Source organism: Balaenoptera borealis, assembly GCF_965194805.1.
Source record: "Balaenoptera borealis genome assembly, chromosome: 17".
NCBI classification, from domain to species: Eukaryota; Metazoa; Chordata; class Mammalia; order Artiodactyla; family Balaenopteridae; genus Balaenoptera; species Balaenoptera borealis.
Window position 1 is genome coordinate 81,339,092 of NC_138876.1, and position 18,132 is coordinate 81,357,223.

The 18,132-nt window shown below is 43.2% G+C and overlaps 1 long non-coding RNA gene across 1 annotated transcript in view; it reads right to left on the reverse strand.

Annotated features, from left to right (window-relative positions):
* LOC309614531 overlaps nt 1-18,132 on the reverse strand; it is a 267,051-nt gene that overhangs the window by 133,370 nt on the left and 115,549 nt on the right. The window lies entirely within an intron of this gene.

Consider the following 18,132-nt stretch of genomic DNA (forward strand, 5'->3'; position numbering starts at 1 on the left):
GGAAATTATGTACAAGTAGTAGAGAGTTAGATAGTAAAACCAAACAACGAAAGCTCTCAGTTCTTGCAGCCACAGACGTATTGGCACAAACAAGGACATATGGTCTGCCCTAGAACATTGTTTTCACTGTATGATCCTGTGAGCTTGGTTAGAAATGCAAATCCGTGAGGCCCATGCAGATCTCCTCAATCGGAATCCCTGGGGACAGAGCCCAGCAATTGGAGTTTTAACAGGTTCTCCATGTAGTTTCCCTAGTTATCCTTCTCATTAAGTCCTTTTTACAGTCTGTATTCATAAAGTCCCAGGTGGAAGAACCCTTCTAATTTCATTATCATTATAATTTTATTACAAATAATAAAAACAATAATGACCTTGAGAGGTCACAGAGGTTGGAGGCTGGGAAGGGAAGAGGCGAAGGGTTGGTGGAAGGGAGAACACCAGCGCACAAGGCGGGAGCCGAGGTCAGGAAACGTGGGCTTACACAGATTGTCCTAAAGACAGAAGTGATAGTAGAAGAAATAAACGCAAAGGAGTAAACACAGGAGAGCAGTGGCAGTGAGGTAAGTGAACCACTTCCATATCCACTATCAGAAGAGGATGATAACGTTTGCGTATGATAATCACTGAACAGCAGTTTACGTGTGATTTTAGAACAAGAAATGAGCACCGTAAGCATTTTATTTTTTTATTATTATTTTTTAAAATAAATTTATTTATTTATTTATTTATTTTTGGCTGCGTTGGGTCTTTGTTGCTGCGCGCAGGCTTTCTCTAGTTGTGGCCAACAGGTGTTACTCTTTGTTGTGGTGCGCGGGCTTCTCATTGCGGTGGCTTCTCTTGCAGCAGAGCACGGGCTCTAGGCGCACAGGCTTCAGTAGTTGTGGTGTGTGGGCTCAGTAGTTGTGGCACGCGGGCTCAGTAGTTGTGGCACGCGGGCTCAGTAGTTGTGGCTCGCGGGTTCTAGAGCGCAGGCTCAGTAGTTGTGGCGCACGGGCTTAGTTGCTCCGCGGCATGTGGGATCTTCCCGGACCAGGGCTCGAACCCGTGTCCCCTGCATTGGCAGGTGGATTCTTATCCACTGCACCACCAGGGAAGCCCTCTCTTCACTTTTAAAAGGTCAATTTTGTGTCATGTTAACTTTACCTCAACAAAAAATGCAAATTAATAATAATAATAAAGCCCAGGACACTAATCCACACCAATTAAATCAGAGTTTCCAGGTGGGAGGCCCAGGAACTTTTAATTTTTAAAAGCTGCACAGGAGACTCTAGGGAATATCTGGGGTTAAGAATCACTGGGTTGGGCTGTGAAGAATCTGCCTTATACGAATACTTTATTTAAATGCTTGTTTTTTTGGTTTTTTTTTTTTAACATCTTTATTGAAGTATAATTGCTTTACAATGGTGTGTATAAATGCTTGTTTTTTAAACTTAGAAAAGAGGAAGCCATTGAAGAATTTTAAATAGAACAACATGACAAGATATGCCTTTTAAAATTTCTGGCAGCAGAATGAAGGTCAGTTGGCAGGCGCTCAGACTGGAACTGGGGAGCCCCGAAGGGGTGAGATTATCAGGCCTGACGTGGGTGAAGCCAGTGCAGGTGGAGGGGACTCAAGACGTAAAACATCTGGTCAATTGAGGGCCAGGAGGGAGGCTGACCTGAAGTTTTCTGGCTTGGGCAAGATTAACTGTGCTACCAATCTACTATCTACTGTGTAGATTTTGTCAACTACAAATTGTCACTCGCCATTGGCACTCGCCATCTACCTCTTCGAGAATTAAATGAGGTGTTGCTGCGGCCGCTGACCTTCAACATCCCCTGAAAGGAGTTCAGGGTGGAGATCAGGAATGAGGCGCTCTGTGCTCTGGGAAAAACGGGCAGAACAGGTCTTCAGATAGTCAGGTATTTTCAGAAGCTGATTTTATGAGCCTAATTCTTGCGTCTCCTCATACCTAGAAAAGCACTAAATTCCTTCATGGTGACATCTGCTCCACAAGACTAGCAGCAACCTTCTGTAAAAAATATGTGCTTGATTACAGGTACTCTGCCTTCACCAAAATCACATATATATATATATATATATATATATATATATATATATATATACTGACCTTCCCGCCCCCCCCCCGCCCCGCCTTTTGGAGCAGTTTCTCAGTGCTATCTGGGATGCTGTTTCCCAGGCTGCAGTCCTCATTTTGCCCCAAATAAAACTTAACTCGTAACTCTCACATTGGGCATTTTTTTTAAGTCAACAATCTCATCTGGAACTATACATTATCATTTTATCAGAGGCTCAGTCGCACATTTGTTAACGCAAGAAACAACAAAAAAGGCAATCTAGGTTATAGGTTGTTACAAATATCTCCTGGTTTCCGCCAGACTCTGGAGGGAATGTGTTAATGTCTTCTTTCCTGCAGCCATTTACAGGTGGGCGGGGTCCGGATGTTCCCTGTGAGCTGAACAAAGGTATTCTAGTTTAACGTTCAAGCATGGGGGCAGGGTTCCCTGAGATGGGCAGTTGTGTATACTTTAAGCTATAGGCAACTTCCCATTAGTGATGAATTGGGAGCAAATGCAATAGAATACAAAGGTTAAAGTTGAAGGAGATTGGTTCTTCCCTATTAGAGAATGTGGTTGTTAGTAGTCTGCTAGTATGGACTCAGCAGGCAGTGAGAAGCATGGCAGAGAAAGGATATTGTCTTAGAGAATTCGTGAATCATCAGGAAGAGATTGTTTACAAAGACACCGAAGATTCTGCTGTGAGGGCCCAGAAGGAGATGAGGAAAACATGACTGGAAATTGGAGGAAGGGGATCCTTGCTACATACGGGCAGTTTCCTGCCTTTCTGTGGAAAGCAGAACTTGTGAGTGATGAACTTGGACATTGGTAAAGAAAAATTTTCATGACTCATGTGAAAGACAGTAAGGTTGATTTCATTCAGCGACCACTACGGCGGGGTTTGCAGGAAGCAAAGAGATTCAGCTTAACACCAAGTACAAGCACAAGTACTCCAAGTAGCAGGTGGCGGTCGTGGATGGAAAATTACTGAGAGGAAGCACTCTGGGTAGGGGGATTCTGGCTACACTGGCCTGACAGGATTTTTGCTGAAGGCAGCTAGCAAAGGTTGAGGATGAGGAATTTGATCAGGGTGGGGCTTTCCACTAAACTGAATCAGCAGGATTCTTGCTAAAATTGGACAAAATAAGCCAAGGACAGAGCCCAAGGGCAAGGACCTAGTCAAAACCAGAGCTCAGAGGAGAGAGTCTGGTCCAGGGAGAGAGTCCTTGTCACTATGTAGCTGAGGAGATTTTCAAGAATGTTGAAGTTGATGCCCGGTTTCTTCTTGCAGCTTTTAAGTAAAAAGTGAGAGGAAAGAGATAAACTGAAGGAAGAACTGTGAAGCAAAAAAGAATCGGGGTTTGATGATTTGGGAAACATTCTACTCAGATTGCAAAAGATGCTAGAAGAGATTCACTGGCAGGAAAGCATTCTCTGAGAGCAAGCCAGGAGTGTGGCTGGACATCTTTTGCTGTCGGGAAGAGTATTCAAGCACACAGGGGGCTCTTTGAAGAGACCAGGTATTTGACTCGTGGACATATTCAGCCACCTAAGTGTAAACAAGGAATAGATATGGGCAATCCAGGAAAGATGTGTAGAGAAGCCTCTTGCCTCTAATGGAGTGAATCCCTAAGACATACACAGGAGACTCACACCGTTCTTGGCAGAAACACTGAACTGAGCTGAAATGGACCAGACAGAACAGAATGGAGGAAGGATGCCAAGGGTGTCAGACTCCCCAGATCCTCCAGGCAGGAAACAGGCTGATAAAACTACTCAATCGCAAACCTGCTACCTTTCATGAAAAAAGAAGGATGGCTCCGCGTGTGGAGACAGGGAACCAGAGGGTGGGACTACAAGCCCACAGGACAGTCAGGAATTCGGAGGGTGAATCTGTGAGCCCAGATGATTATTCCGAGGTCCTGAAAACCTAATGGTGGAAACCACAAGTTAGTTCTCTATGTCTGAGTCTGTTTCTGTTTCGTAGGTAAGTTCATTTGTGTCCTATTTTAGATTCGATTTGAAAATGAGAAAAAGACCTAAAGAAACACTTCACTGAAGAGGATATACTGATGGTAAGTAAGCACATAGAAAGATGTTCAGCATCACTACTAGTAGGACAGTTACAAAAAAATAATGACAATACTAAAGGCCGGTGAGGATGTGGAAAATATAGTTCTCTGATACATTACTGGTGAGAACGTAAAATGGTACAACCACTCTAAAATAGCTTGGCAGGGACTTCCCTGGTGGCTCAGTGGTTAAGAATCTGCCTGCCAATGCAGGGCACACGGGTTCAAGCCCTGGTCCGGGAAGATCCCACATGCCGCAGAGCAACTAAGCCCGTGCACCACAACTACTGAGCCTGCGCTCTAGAGCCCGCGAGCCACAACTACTGAAGCCTGCGTGCCGCAACTACTGAAGCCTGTGCTCTAGAGCCCGTGCTCCACAGCAAGAGAAGCCACCGCAGTGAGAAGCCCACGCACCGCAACGAAGAGTAGCCCCTGCTCGCCGCAGCTAGAGAAAGCCCGCGTGCAGCAACGAAGACCCAATGCAGCCAAAAATAAATAAATAAATAAATAAATAAATAAATAAATAAATAAATTTATAAAGAAAAAAAAAAAGAAGAAAATAGCCTGGCAAACTCTTAAAAAATTAATCATACACTTACCATATGACCCAGAGATTTTACTTCTGGGTATTTATCCCAAAGAAATGAAAGCTTATGTCTGCAGAAAAATTATGCATAGCACTTTTATTTGTAATAGCCCCAAACTGGAAATAATCAGTGTGTCCCTCAATAGATGATGAAAAATTCAATTAACGGTGGTACATCTGTACCACGGAATGCTAGTCAGCAATGAAAAGGGACACACTATTTTTTTTTTTTTTAATTTATTTATTTTTGGCTGTGTTGGGTCTTCGTTGCTGCACGCAGGCTTTCTCTAGTTGTGGCGAGCGGGGGCTGCTCTTTGTTGTGGTGCACAGGCTTCTCACTGCAGTGGCTTCTCTTGTTGTGGAGTGCAGGCTCTAGGTGCGCGGGCTTCAGTAGTTGCAGCACCTGAGCTCAGTAGTTGTGGCTCGCGGGCTCTAGAGTTCAGGCTCAGTAGTTGTGGCGCACGGGCTTAGTTGCTCCGCGGCATGTGGGATATTCCCAGACCAGGGCTTGAACCCGTGTCCCCCGCATTGGCAGGCGGATTCTCAACCACTGCGCCACCAGGGAAGCCTGGGACACGCTATTGATACAGGCAACAACTTGGATGGATATTAAAGATGTTAACCTGATTGAAAAATGCCAATCTCAAAACGTCATATTATTGTATGATTCCATGTTTATAACTTTCTTCACATGACAAAATTATAGACATGGAAAACAGACTAGTGGTTGTCATGGGTTAGGAATGGTGGGGAAGGGGTGGATGTGATTATAAAGGGGTAATAGATGGGAGAGCTTTGTGATGATAGAATCGTCCTGTGTCTTGACTGCAGTAGTGATTACAGGAATCTACACGTGTAGTAAGGTTACCTAGAGTTCTACATACAGAAGTCATGTCAGCAAGATGGTAGACTAGGACCTCCCGGCCCTCCTTCCCCCAGAAGAACAATGAACAACTACCCATGGAAGAAAGAAAGTAGCTCTGGGAAAGTTCCAGAATACAATTAAAATGCTGCAGCGACCCGGTGGAGCGTAAAAACCAAGGATGGCTGCACAGAAAAGCGTAGGGAGCATTTTACCTGCGCCGGCCTCTTCCTGCGGGCTGCGCAGCTGAGTGCTGAGAGGGACAGCCCCGGCTGCAGCCTCCCTCGGGGGGGAGGAGAGCAGGAGGGCCTCCACAGTCTGCTGATGCTGATCGAGGGGCCGAAGACCCCACCTCCCCTCTGTGGAGCCACCTCTGCCCCTGCGGCCCCTGCCCAGCTGGAGGCACCCCTGAGACCCCCTCACCACACACCCCCCGTCCGCGGTGCCGCTGTGCTCCCCCAGAGTCCATGCCTCCACGGCACTCCACATCCCTGGACGTGTCGCGGTGTGACCCCCCCCCCCCAGCAGGCACCCTCACACCTACTGCAGGGGAAGGTCTTTCCCACCCAAGCCAGTCCGTCAAGTCTGGAAGGGGCCACCGTACACCCACCAAGGCTGCAAGGAACACACAAAATCAAAGAAATGTGACACTACCAAAGGAACGCTAAATTTCTAGTAACCAACCCTGAAGAAATGGAGATCTACAAATTGCCCGACAAAGAATTCAAAATAAGTGTTTTAAATAAGTTCAGTGAGAACACTGGTAGACAATGAGATCAGGAAGACAATCCATGAACAAAACAAGAAGTTCAACAAAGAGAGAGAAATCATTCAAAAGAACCAAAGGACGGTTCTGGAGCTGAAGAATTCAATGAATGAAATGAAAAACGCAACAGAGAGCTTCAGACTGGATCAAGCAGAAGAGTGCATCCTGCACCAAGGTCAAGCTCTTTGGTTTTTTTTGCTTTTTTTTTTTTTTTTATTTTGGCCGTACAGTGCGGCTTGCTGTACGGGATCAAACCAGGGATCAAACCCAGGCCTCCGCAGTGAAAGCACCTAAACCTAACCACTAGGCCACCAGAGAACTCCCAAGCTCTGTGTTTTTATTTATTTATTTATTTATTCATTCATTCATTCATTTATTCATTTATGGCTGTGTTGGGTCTTCGTTTCTGTGTGAGGGCTTTCTCTAGTTGTGTTAAGCGGGGGCCTCTCTTCATTGCGGTGCGTGGGCCTCTCACTATCGTGGCCTCTCTTGTAGCAGAGCACAGGCTCCAGACGCGCAGGCTCAGTAGTTGTGGCTCACAGGTCTAGTTGCTCCGCGGCATGTGGGATCTTCCCAGACTGGGGCACAAACCCATGTCCCCTGCATCGGCGGGCAGACTCTCAACCACTGCGCCACCGGGGAAGCCAAGCTCTTGGTTTTGATATCATATTATAAACACATCAGATATTAAACTGGGTAAAGGTACATGGGAACTCTCTGTACTATCTTTATCATTTCCTGTGGATCTATAATTATTTCCAAAAAAGAAAGTTAAGAAAAGGAACAGGTTGAAATGTATTCAAATAACAGAATGATTAAGAATTTAAGATAATAGAAATGTATTGAAGAAGGAATATTTTTTCTTACTAATAAGGAAAACAAAAGTAGCCTTCAGAAGAAAAACGACAACAAAAAATTTGTAATCAAGCAAAATGACAACATGGGATGATTTGGAGACCATGGTAGATTATAACAAAGAAGCGCTAAGTTAAACATTTCTTCTTCAGTGGTCACTAAGTGTTTCTGGAGTGAGCAGTATTTGCAGAGCCCTAGTAACAGCTGGGCTGAGGTAGTGACCTTCTGGCACCATCAGACCACAGCCACCAGCCCCCTGGGCAAGCTTCCCAAGATCACACTGAGGGGAGAAAAACAATATGAACCAATGTGAAGAACTGAAAACTTGCTAAGGATGGACAAAATGTGCACAACAGCAGAATCCAGTCCAACTGACAGGTAGGTAAGAACACCATGTAGGTTATAAAGAGGTGAAAAACAGCTCCAAGACAGTGACTAGGGCTAGAATCTGATAACCCAGAAGGGCGTGTTATGGTTTTCTGTTGAAACATACAGTTTCTCTCTACAGTCAAAACAAATGGTTAATTTCTTCAACAGGAATGCTAGTGACCATTAATGCATATGCATGAATTAGCTTAGTTTTTATTTATTTATTTATTTTTCTCCTGACTACTAGTTATGTTAGGGGCTAGGCAATACATATATATTTATGAAGTGTGCATTTGTTTTATGACTATTATTTTTAACAGTTAATGTTCTCAAACTCAAAGGATCTTTTTTTTTTTTTTTTTATGGCTGTGTTGGGTCTTCGTTTTTCTGTGCGAGGGCTTTCTCTAGTTGCGGCAAGTGGGGGCCACTCTTCATCGCGGTGCGCAGGCCTCTCACTATCGCGGTCTCTCTTGTTGCGGAGCACAGGCTCCAGACGCGCAGGCTCAGTAGTTGTGGCTCACGGGCCTAGTTGCTCCGCGGCATGTGGGATCTTCCCAGACCAGGGCTCGAACCCATGTCCCCTGCATTGGCAGGCGGACTCTCAACCACTGCGCCACCAGGGAAGCCCAAACTCAAAGGATCTTGAATTGTATTTAGGATTTTTTTCTTGTCTGCTGTTGATTCTCTTGTTTAGTGACAAACAAAACTTTAAACCCTGTTATCTTTTTTTTATATATTTTTAATAAATAAATAAATTTATTTATTTATTTTTGGCTGTGTTGGGTCTTCATTGCTGTGCGTGGGCTTTCTCTAGTTGCAGCGAGCAGGGGCTACTCTTCGTTGCAGTGCGTGGGCTTCTCATTGCAGTGGCTTCTCTTGTTGTGGAGCATGGGCTTCAGGCGCACAGGCTTCAGTAGTTGTGGCACAAGGGCTCAGTAGTTGTGGCTCGTGGTCTGTAGAGCGCAGGCTCAGTAGTTGTGGCACATGGGCTTAGTTGCTCCACAGCACGTGGGATCTTCCTGGACCAGGACTCGAAACTGTGTCCCCTGTGTTGGCAGGAGGATTCTTAACCACTGTGCCATCAAGGAAGTCCCTAAACCCTCTTACCTTGACTCTTAAGAACTGGGACTAGGGACCTCAGAGAGTCACTTTTGCTAGAGCTGTGGTTAAGCACGAGGGAAGTGGCAAAGAACTCATCCGCCTACTTGAGAGTACATTTTTCAGCTTCATAACACGACAATAAATAGGCGCCTTGGCTTCTTGCTTGAAGAGCTAGCAGTGAGAGTTTTCACACTCATATTCTGCTCTTTTCTTCTCGGAAAATGGGAAAATTACCCACCCCTGCCCTTGCCAATCGTTTGAGCCATATGAATAGTCCTGGCCAGCAAGTTGGATCATTTATTTGCTGGCATGAGACACTTTAAGAGCTCTCTTTTCCCGTTGTAAAGGTCGTGGAAAGCACATGTTAATATGGTGGGGTCTGGAACCCTGAGCCAACCCACGGGGACAGTTGCCTAGAGTTCACCAGATAAACTTGTGTCGGGGGAAACCGCTGCAACTTTGTGTTGTTACAGAGGCAGAATCTAGCCTGTGCAGACGGTAGCTGAGAGTTTTGTATCAGGGAGCCATACGGTGTATCAGCCAAACCTGCACACGTGAGAGTAAAAGGGCGCACTGTTAATAATCACGACAGGACAGCAGTCATCAGCTGGGACTGCCATGAGCAGACCAGGATGGGTGGTCACCTTCAGTCTGTGGGCTGAGAATATCCGACCGCCAGACAGCTGTCCAGTAATACTCTCCAGTGGTATGTTGGAATGCAGTTAAAACCACAGCAGACTGTGCAGTTTTAGAGCCTAAGTCAACACAGTCAAATATTTTTTCCTAGTCAAATGAATTTTGAGTGTGAGTTCGTAACCTACAGAACCAATGAGAAATTTCAGTTTGCATTATACTTTCAGGTCTCCTGTGTCCGTAATGATTAAACATCCTGGGTTCTTGTGTGAGGTCAAACCCTCGAGGAGGCTCTCCCGGCCTGGAGCCATCAACTCACAGTAGTTACTGCTGAGATGCCCATTGTCCCACCTGGTGTAGACCCTTTGCTTCTGGAGGTCCTACTGAGTCCATTCTACCCTACGGGCGTGAGATAATGTAGTGCAACTGGAAACTCCAAGTCTAAAAGTCCAGCCTCTCTAGCTATACCGAGCATCTGTTTTCTCCGAGGTCTCGCCCCTGGCTTGGTAAACAGGTTTTTGTTTTGTTTTGCTGCTCACTGGACGCAGGGTCGTCTGTTTCATTCCCATCTGGGGAGGGAGGCCTTGGGGCATAATTATGCTAACAAAGTCAGCTTTCTGTCCTGCCAACTTCACCTCTCCCACAAGGCAAGCAGCCACATGTCTTGCCTACCGGCTCAAGCAGATCAAGGGAAAAGGAAATGACGCAGAATAAAAATATAAACTAGTGTCAGAGATGTTATTTCATATTTCAGCCTTTTAATTAGAAATTGAAGGACGCTAAGAAGACAGAAAGCCCTCCCCCTGTAACATTCAGTGGCGGCTTACCTCTGAGGCCAAAGTCCTCTGTGATTAGAACATCTTAGTTAATTCCTTTGTAAGAATTCTGCATTTTTTAGAGAGCCGTCTAAGTAAAAATACTCCTGGAGGGAAACCAAGCTGGTTTTGTATATGAAGCATCTTGGCGTGAATCCCTCATCATCAGTTCTTTCCAACATGGTGCTAGTCCTGGGTCCAACAGGACACATTGCAGAGAGGCAGAGGGAATGTTGGTGGGGAAGGTGGGGATGAGACCACAGAGGGGTCAGGCAGCGTGACGGCACCGGGCAGAGCAGGAGAGCTGATGCGTTGCTCATGCTAAGTGCTGGTTTATAGCTGGTCCTGGCAGGGGAGCTGCGTGATCCAAGCACCTGTGCTCTTGGACTGCCTCTGCCACTTAACCGTGACCTTCAAATTGGGCTACACTGAACACTCTTCCAGAGTGTTTGGGGTGGACCAGACTCTGTAAATATCTCCTTGGAAAAGCATAGACTTTAAGTCACATTCTGATTTATCCCACATTTTTGCTAAAAGGAAGGTTGTTGATGATTATTTAGGCCAAGGCTTTGTTTTAGGATTTTTCATTTAAATTCTCTGTTCTGCCCTAATAATGAAATTGTTGACACAACCCCTATTTTTAGTATTATTTTTAGCAAACTATTCCATTTAATGGGATTTTTAAAAAACCACTCTATTTGAAGGCCAGTTGGTTCTGGTCAATTCCTCCTAATTACTGTGTTCAAGATTATCAACCCATTTAGAGCAGGAAGAATCTATCAATACTAGTTATCACTTCAGTGCCTGCACTCATTACTATGTTTCAGTTATCTGATCAATAAAGACAGGCTTATTGACCAAGGAATTTATCATCTTCATCTCAGAATTCAGATGCCATAGCTTAAGCACGTGCCACACACACACACACACACACACACTTCATTTACACCATGATTCACTGAGGCAAACTCTCAGATAGATGATAGCAAACTCTTATAGCAATTGTTACGTACAGTATAGTTTTTAGCTCTGAGATAAGGCACTGGAGTCAACGGCACATAAATAAGACGAACGTGGCTCCTCATTGCTTCATGAATCTAGACCGCAAGCCCAGTTGCAGTTTACCTGCCAGACTTAGTCCCGTTGTTCCCTTGTACCCTATGTTCTAGATAACTGAGATTTCTCTGCTCTTTGAAAGCGCACCATGAACGACCTATTTCACTGTTCCTCTGTGCTATCCCCTTTCCTAAAATGACCATTCTCATCACCTTTCCAATGCAAAACTTCTATCTAAATTTTGGATCATGATTCAAATTTGACTTCTGTCATGGAGCACGTCCACGAAGCAACAGCATCTTATTTTTACCCTTTTTGTTATGTCATGCGTCACTTTCTTCCTTGCATTATTTGAATACAAGTTTATTAAGAAAGCAACGACGTCACATTTTGCTCCATATCTTGAACATCTATCACAGTTTCTCAGAAAATGTTCATTAAATTTTTAATAGATTCTTTAAAAATTAATTTAAAATTTAGTTACATATAAATTAAAAAAAAATTAAATCTATAGTTTCAATGCATCTAATTTACAAGCAGTATCCCTAGTGAAGGAAAAGCATCTCTATAGATTAAAAAACATATTAATTTTAGAGTTGAAGTCACTATTTACTGCAGACAATGAAGTAGAAATGCTTATTTTCCTAAAAGAAATTCCTTTTTTGTTGATAATTTTTATATTTCCTTTTACTGGAAGAACTTCCAGTATCCTATCAATATTAAATCTACTGTAATTGCAAAGTTACAGTTAATACTCAATCCATCTGTAAAACATGAGGAGCTGACCAAATGCCTTCTAGGGTAATGGTTAGTTCTGAAATTCTTTATACTATTGTCCCATAATTTCCTCTATCTGTTTATGTACAGCTGCACTAAAATATAAGCTCTAAGAAGGCAGGGCCTTTTCCAACTATTACCTGCTGTATCTCCTTGCCCAGCAGAGCTCACATCCTAATAAACACTTGCTGAATGAATGAGTGCATCACTTAACCAGACTGTTTGTCTCTCTCCCGCAGAGGTTTATAGACTATGAAAATTCTACTGATGCTTTTTTGGTAGAGCCCCTCCCGCGGGCCACTGTGCTAGGCCCTAGGCCTCTTTTAACCTTCTCACAATCTATGTGGAGAGGCCTGTCAACACCATAAATTAAATGTGAACACAGCTGTAAGAGCCGTTAAAAATAAGATAATATGGGAATGATAATTCAAAAGGATTAGAAGAATCAATTAATTTGGCCTATATGAATTTTACTAAATGGAGAGTGGGAGGCTTTTCCTTTCCTCCCCTCCCCTTCCCCTCCTCCTCCTCCTTAGCACAAATGTAATATATATTTTATAGAATATAATTCTCATAGTACCAAGGAATAGGAAGTATGAAAACGGGTACACTTCCAGTATTTTTCTCCTTCTCAGTCATTCATAAAAGACTAATCTTGGGAATTTCCTGGTGGTCCAGTGGTTAGGACTCGGCGCTTTCACTGCTGGGGCCCGGGGTTCAATCCTTGTTCAGGGAACTAAGACCCACAAGAAGCAGGCATGGCCCCAAAACAAACAAAAAACCTAATCTTATCAAATTTGAAGGTTACATGCCATTGCTTTTCAAGTTTATAATAGAAGTTTGCCCATAGGCAGCTCTCTGGAAAAAGCCTTGATAGGAAAAAAATAAAAAAATCTAAAGGTGGGTCTGAAGCCAGATGCAAGATGGTTAGATTTCTCTTAAATGTTAATGACCTCTGAAAATGGAATAACTTCCTCTTTCCATTTACTAGCGCCTGAATGCCCACAGTAGAAAAGATGGTGAAGACGTGCAGAAAGGAGGAGAGGAAGAGGCTGAAAGTTTTTGTGGAAATAGAGTATCTTAAATGCTATTTTTGTCAATAAAAATATCTTCATTATATCTATTATGTTAGTAGCTTAAAATATATAAACCTATGATATATTGATTTTAACTTCTTGTACTTTTAATCTGTCAGAGAGGGGGCGAAATCTGACATGTGGAGGGAACACACGTTCCAGGGTAAGAGAAAAAGTAGGCAAAGATAACTATACAATCATTAAACAATTATTTCAATTAAAAAAATTATTTTATTTAATTTATTTTATTTTTGGCTGTGTTGGGTCTTCGTTGCTGCGCGTGGGCTTTCTCTAGTTGCCACGAGCAGGGGCTACCCTTTGTCGCGGTGCGTGGGCTTCTCATTGCAGTGGCTTCTCTTGTTGCAGAGCATGGGCTCTAGGCATGCAGGCTTCAGTAGTTGCGGCATGCAGGCTCTGTAGTTGTGGCTCGAGGCTCTAGAGCGCAGGCTCAGTAGTTGTGGTGCACGGGCTTAGTTGCTGCGCGGCATGTGGGATGTTCCCAGACCAGGGCTCGAACCTGTGTCCCCTGCATTGGCAGGCGGATTCTTAACCACTGCGCCACCAGGGAAGCAGGCGGATTCTTAACCACTGCGCCACCAGGGGAACCCTTCAATTGTTTAGGATGAAGCAATTAAAGTTATGTCATCACTTCAAAATAGTTGTTTCATCTATTTAAGTGTATATAATAATACACTATCGAACTCATCAACATTTTAGACCCATGAGATAAAAACATATGAACATAAATACAGCAATCTCTCAAATCTTTTTATAAATGAAATTTTCTCATTAACATGGCTGGCCCTTGTCCTTTTTCTTTCTTATTCTTATTTTCACTGAATCTCTATCAATTTACTTATTAATAAAATGGATATTATACATCACTTTGAAAACCATCTGGCCAATTTAATATTACATGGTATACAATTAGAGTCTTAGGCAAATTCAACAAGATAAGTAACCTTAAGACTTCTCAATTTAGGTGATCAAAGGGGCTATCTGCATAGCTTCTTTGAGTATAAAGATTTCTAAGCCAACAGAAAAGAGAAAAAGAGTTGATGTAGGAATCAGTAGTCCATTATCAGATAAGTTATTTTCAAGTAAATCCTGAAAAAGTGAGAAATGAGGCCTAAAATAGTCATTTAAATGTCTTTGGTATTTTTATGTATTGTCAGATAGAATAAAAGAGATCTATGTATAAAAATAGTGTAACACAAATAGATGTATATTATGGCTTAATATTATTAGAGATTAAATTTCCAATTAAAATTCATTTCTAATTGAATATAGTCTGCATAAACAGGTTTCATTCTTAATGTTAAATAGAGCAGAAATTTTGGAAGTATCCACTCAAAGAATAGGGTCAAGTGACTTTGGGAAAGTATAATTTTATTTTTAATTGCACATACAATTCCTTTATTACTTAGATTTCAATGGTTACTGAATTTGAGAAGCTAAAAGCAACTTTTCTGCTTTTCAGTGTTTTGCTGTAAATACTTCCAGTGGAGGGAGGTGGTTAGACACAGCAAGGTATGTGTTTTTACATTTGTTGTTTGGTCTCAGAAGAATTGAATTCTTTGCTGTTCCAGGTTGGTTTTTTTAAGACTCTTACTATAAAATAACTTTACATAAATTTGTCATAGTTTTTTTTGTTGTTGTTTGTTTTTAACATATTAAGAAGTTTCAGAAAATACTGTACAGCTTTGAAATGCTGGGAAACTAATGGAGTTTGCAGATCAATGTGGCATTCTGGGTGGGTAGTTCAGAGGGAAAAAAAATAAAGAAGAGTCACTAAAGGTTCAGGCCCACAGAAGCAGCAGTGGTGCACAATTCCAGGCGATTTTCCCACATGGGAAGCGTTGCTTGAGCAGTCTTTCCCATCACACCCGCCATCACGAATAGCATCTTTGAATGTGAAAAATATCAACAAAACAACATCATATTGTGGCTCAAAGGATCAAGAAAGGCTTATAAAGGAAGAAACACTGGGGAAGGTCCATGAACAATGAGTACAATTTCCTTACTAGGAGATGATTTATAGCCACTGGGAATACCAGGAATGGAGTATTTTCACCAAAGCAAGCCTGTTTTCCACCCAGTTTCATATCTATGAACTATATATACTTTAGAAAAAGTCTGTACTGAAAAAGTCTATTTTCAAACTTTTAGCACTGATCAGAATCGCCCAGAGGACTTGTTAAATTGGGGTTGGGCCCCTTGGATTTGCACTTCTGGTGAGTTCCCTTATGATTTGATGCCTCTGGGCCCAGACTGAGGCAGAAAATAGACGGGCCCCCGGGGCAAATGGTCGGAGTTCATTCCCTGTGGACCGATACTCCGAGGAGAACAGCAGGACAATTGAGAGCGGAGGCTGGGCCCTGTCCAGATAGAAGGTAAGAGACCACATACTCCCCTTTCTCGAAGTCAGGAGACCTCCCCGACTACACACGCCCAACAAGGCTCCTTGGAGGTCAAAAGGGGAGTGACGCTAAGCGGCCCATAGGCCTCTTCAGTAGAATCCATCTTGGCTAAGAGATGTGCGCGCACACGTGGAGAAATCCTGCGATAAACCAAATACAGACTCAGAATCAGGCAAATCAGAATGATTGGCCAAAGGCCGGCAGAAATGCCCCATAAAAGTGATTCACAAGGGCACGACTCTCTGAGTCCGCCCATGTGTCTCTCCACACGTACTGTACTCTTTTTTTTCCTCCTAATAAATACTTCACTTGTTTCACTACTTTCCGTCTTTGTGGGAATTCTTTTTCTGCAAAGCTGTAGGGCCAGGGCCTTGTCGCTGACCTTTGGTCCGGAGGCTGGGATTCCGTGCTCTCACTGCCGGACCCGACCTCAGTCACTGGCCAGGAACTGAAACCGTGCTTCAAGCCGCTGCAGGCTGAGGCCACCCGAGATCAAGGCCACATTTTGAGAACCGTTGACTTAAAGTCTGTTTCACTTTTCTTCTAGAGGATAGCTACTTTTATGTTGTCATAGAGAAATCCTTAATTTTGACTTTAATGTTTCTCAGTACGCGGAATAATCTTACGTGATCACAGTGGGACGCAACACCAAGGAGACACCTTGTAATAAAACAAAGTGCTAATGGCTATAAACAAAGGTTGTCACGAAGTTAAAGGATTCCCTTTCATCTCTGTCAGCTCTGAGACTGCTTTGTATTTCCTCGATTTGTAAATTATATAGATATCACTTCTCTGGAATGTAGGGTCTGAAGTTTTCTCCTTCATTTTCAAATTCTAGTCCTACCCTAGAAACATCACCCTCCTCCCAAAAAACCAAATTGATGTTTCTTAAAATCAGTAAGGAAATGCCATTGTGTGGCCCTTGTTTTTCAAACAGAAAAGTAAGTACAGTGAAACTAATTCTCTTTTATTAGAGGGGAGATATTTTTATTTTTTTGTGGGGCGGGGAAGGAGGAGGCGATAGACTTGTAACTGTACTGAAAATAGTACAAGGAAATTTAGTTGCAGAACAAAACAGTTCCATATTTAGTAGGATTTAGTCCTGGATTTTCCCCAGACATTGCAGGTCAAATGAAAGATACAAGGAAATTCTTTCAGGCCTCAGACCAGACTTGGCACTCACTATAAACCATAACCAAGGCCCATTATGCAACAGAGGTGTTTGCAAATAACTAGGTGATTTAAGGTTAATCTGAGCAACACACGAAGACCTCCAATCCTGAGGCTGAAGAGAACATGCAACAACTCTTGCCATGTCTTTGGGAAATGTGAACTCCAGGATGGTGACAGTAGTTTGTATTCTGAATTTGGTTTAGTTTAATAAGCATTTGCTGAATGCCCTGCCAACTACACACTGGCATTCGCCATCTACCTTTACAAGGATTAAATCATGAGTCGCTGCAGCTGCTGACCTTCAACACCCCCAGAGAAGAGCTCAGGGTGGAGATCAGGAATCAGGCGCTCTGTGCTCCGGGAAAAACTGGCGGAACAGGCTTTCAGACAGCCAGATATTCTCAGAAGATTTTATGAGCCCAATTCTTGCATCTCCTCATACCTAGAAAAGCACTAAAAGCATAAACAGTGACATCAGCTCGTGACTAGCAGCCAGCCTCTGCCAAAACGTGTGTGCACCCTCTTCACTAAAGTCCTGTATAACACTGACCATCCCCTACCTCTTCGGGGCAGTTTCTCAGAGCTATCTGAAAAGCTGTCTCCCGGACTGTAGTACTGATCTTCCCCCAAATAAAACTTAACTCACAACTCTCACTTTGTGCATTTGTTTTCAGTCGACAGCCTTCTGCGTGCAAATAACAGAGCATTTCTGATATTACAAGGCTCCTGCCTACACAGGATTCTGTATTCAGGAAGTATGCACTCTGGCTATTTTCTGCTTAATATTAAAACTGAAGCAACCTGGTGTGAAGAATTAAGTTACTGCAGCAAGTGTTACTTTCCTGTTGCCAGGACCACACTCGCTGCAACACTGGACCAAGAGCTCTAGGAATAAGTTGTCTTATGGGCATCTAGATTAATCGAAGTCTAAGCAAATCTCTAAATAATTCTGGATGATGGGACAATTTAAAATTATATCAGCCATTCAACAACTGCAGAGGACCAGTCTTGCGGGAGACCCTGTACTGGGTGCTGGAGAGCAGCAGGGAACACCATGGGCCTGCGCCCAGACTTTGTGGATTACACATCAGTAGGAAGGCACACACTCACCAGAAGTAAATTATGCACGAGAAGTGCTAAATGCAGGCGTAATCAGAAATGGTCTGAAGGTGGAGAACCCCAGCAAGACACTGAGCTGTCGGCCGATTTGCTGTTGAATCACTCACCCACAAGAACAGCACTTGGTCCTGTTTGCTAACTACATCCTTACTGGTAGTCTTACTAAAAATGACATGTGGTCAAGTTTAATGCAGTTGCGGAAGAAGAAAAAAAAAAAAGTCTAGAACTCTGAAAAATTCCTCTTGCAGAATGGGGAAAGTAAATGCATAAAGAAATGAAGGGGAGAAAAGAGGGAAAATGCTGTGGCAGGTGATTTCAGCTATTTTCCTAACTTGACCATTGTTACTTATTTAGCTTACGGTAGGAGACTTTCGGGTGCAGAAATTCCTGCTTG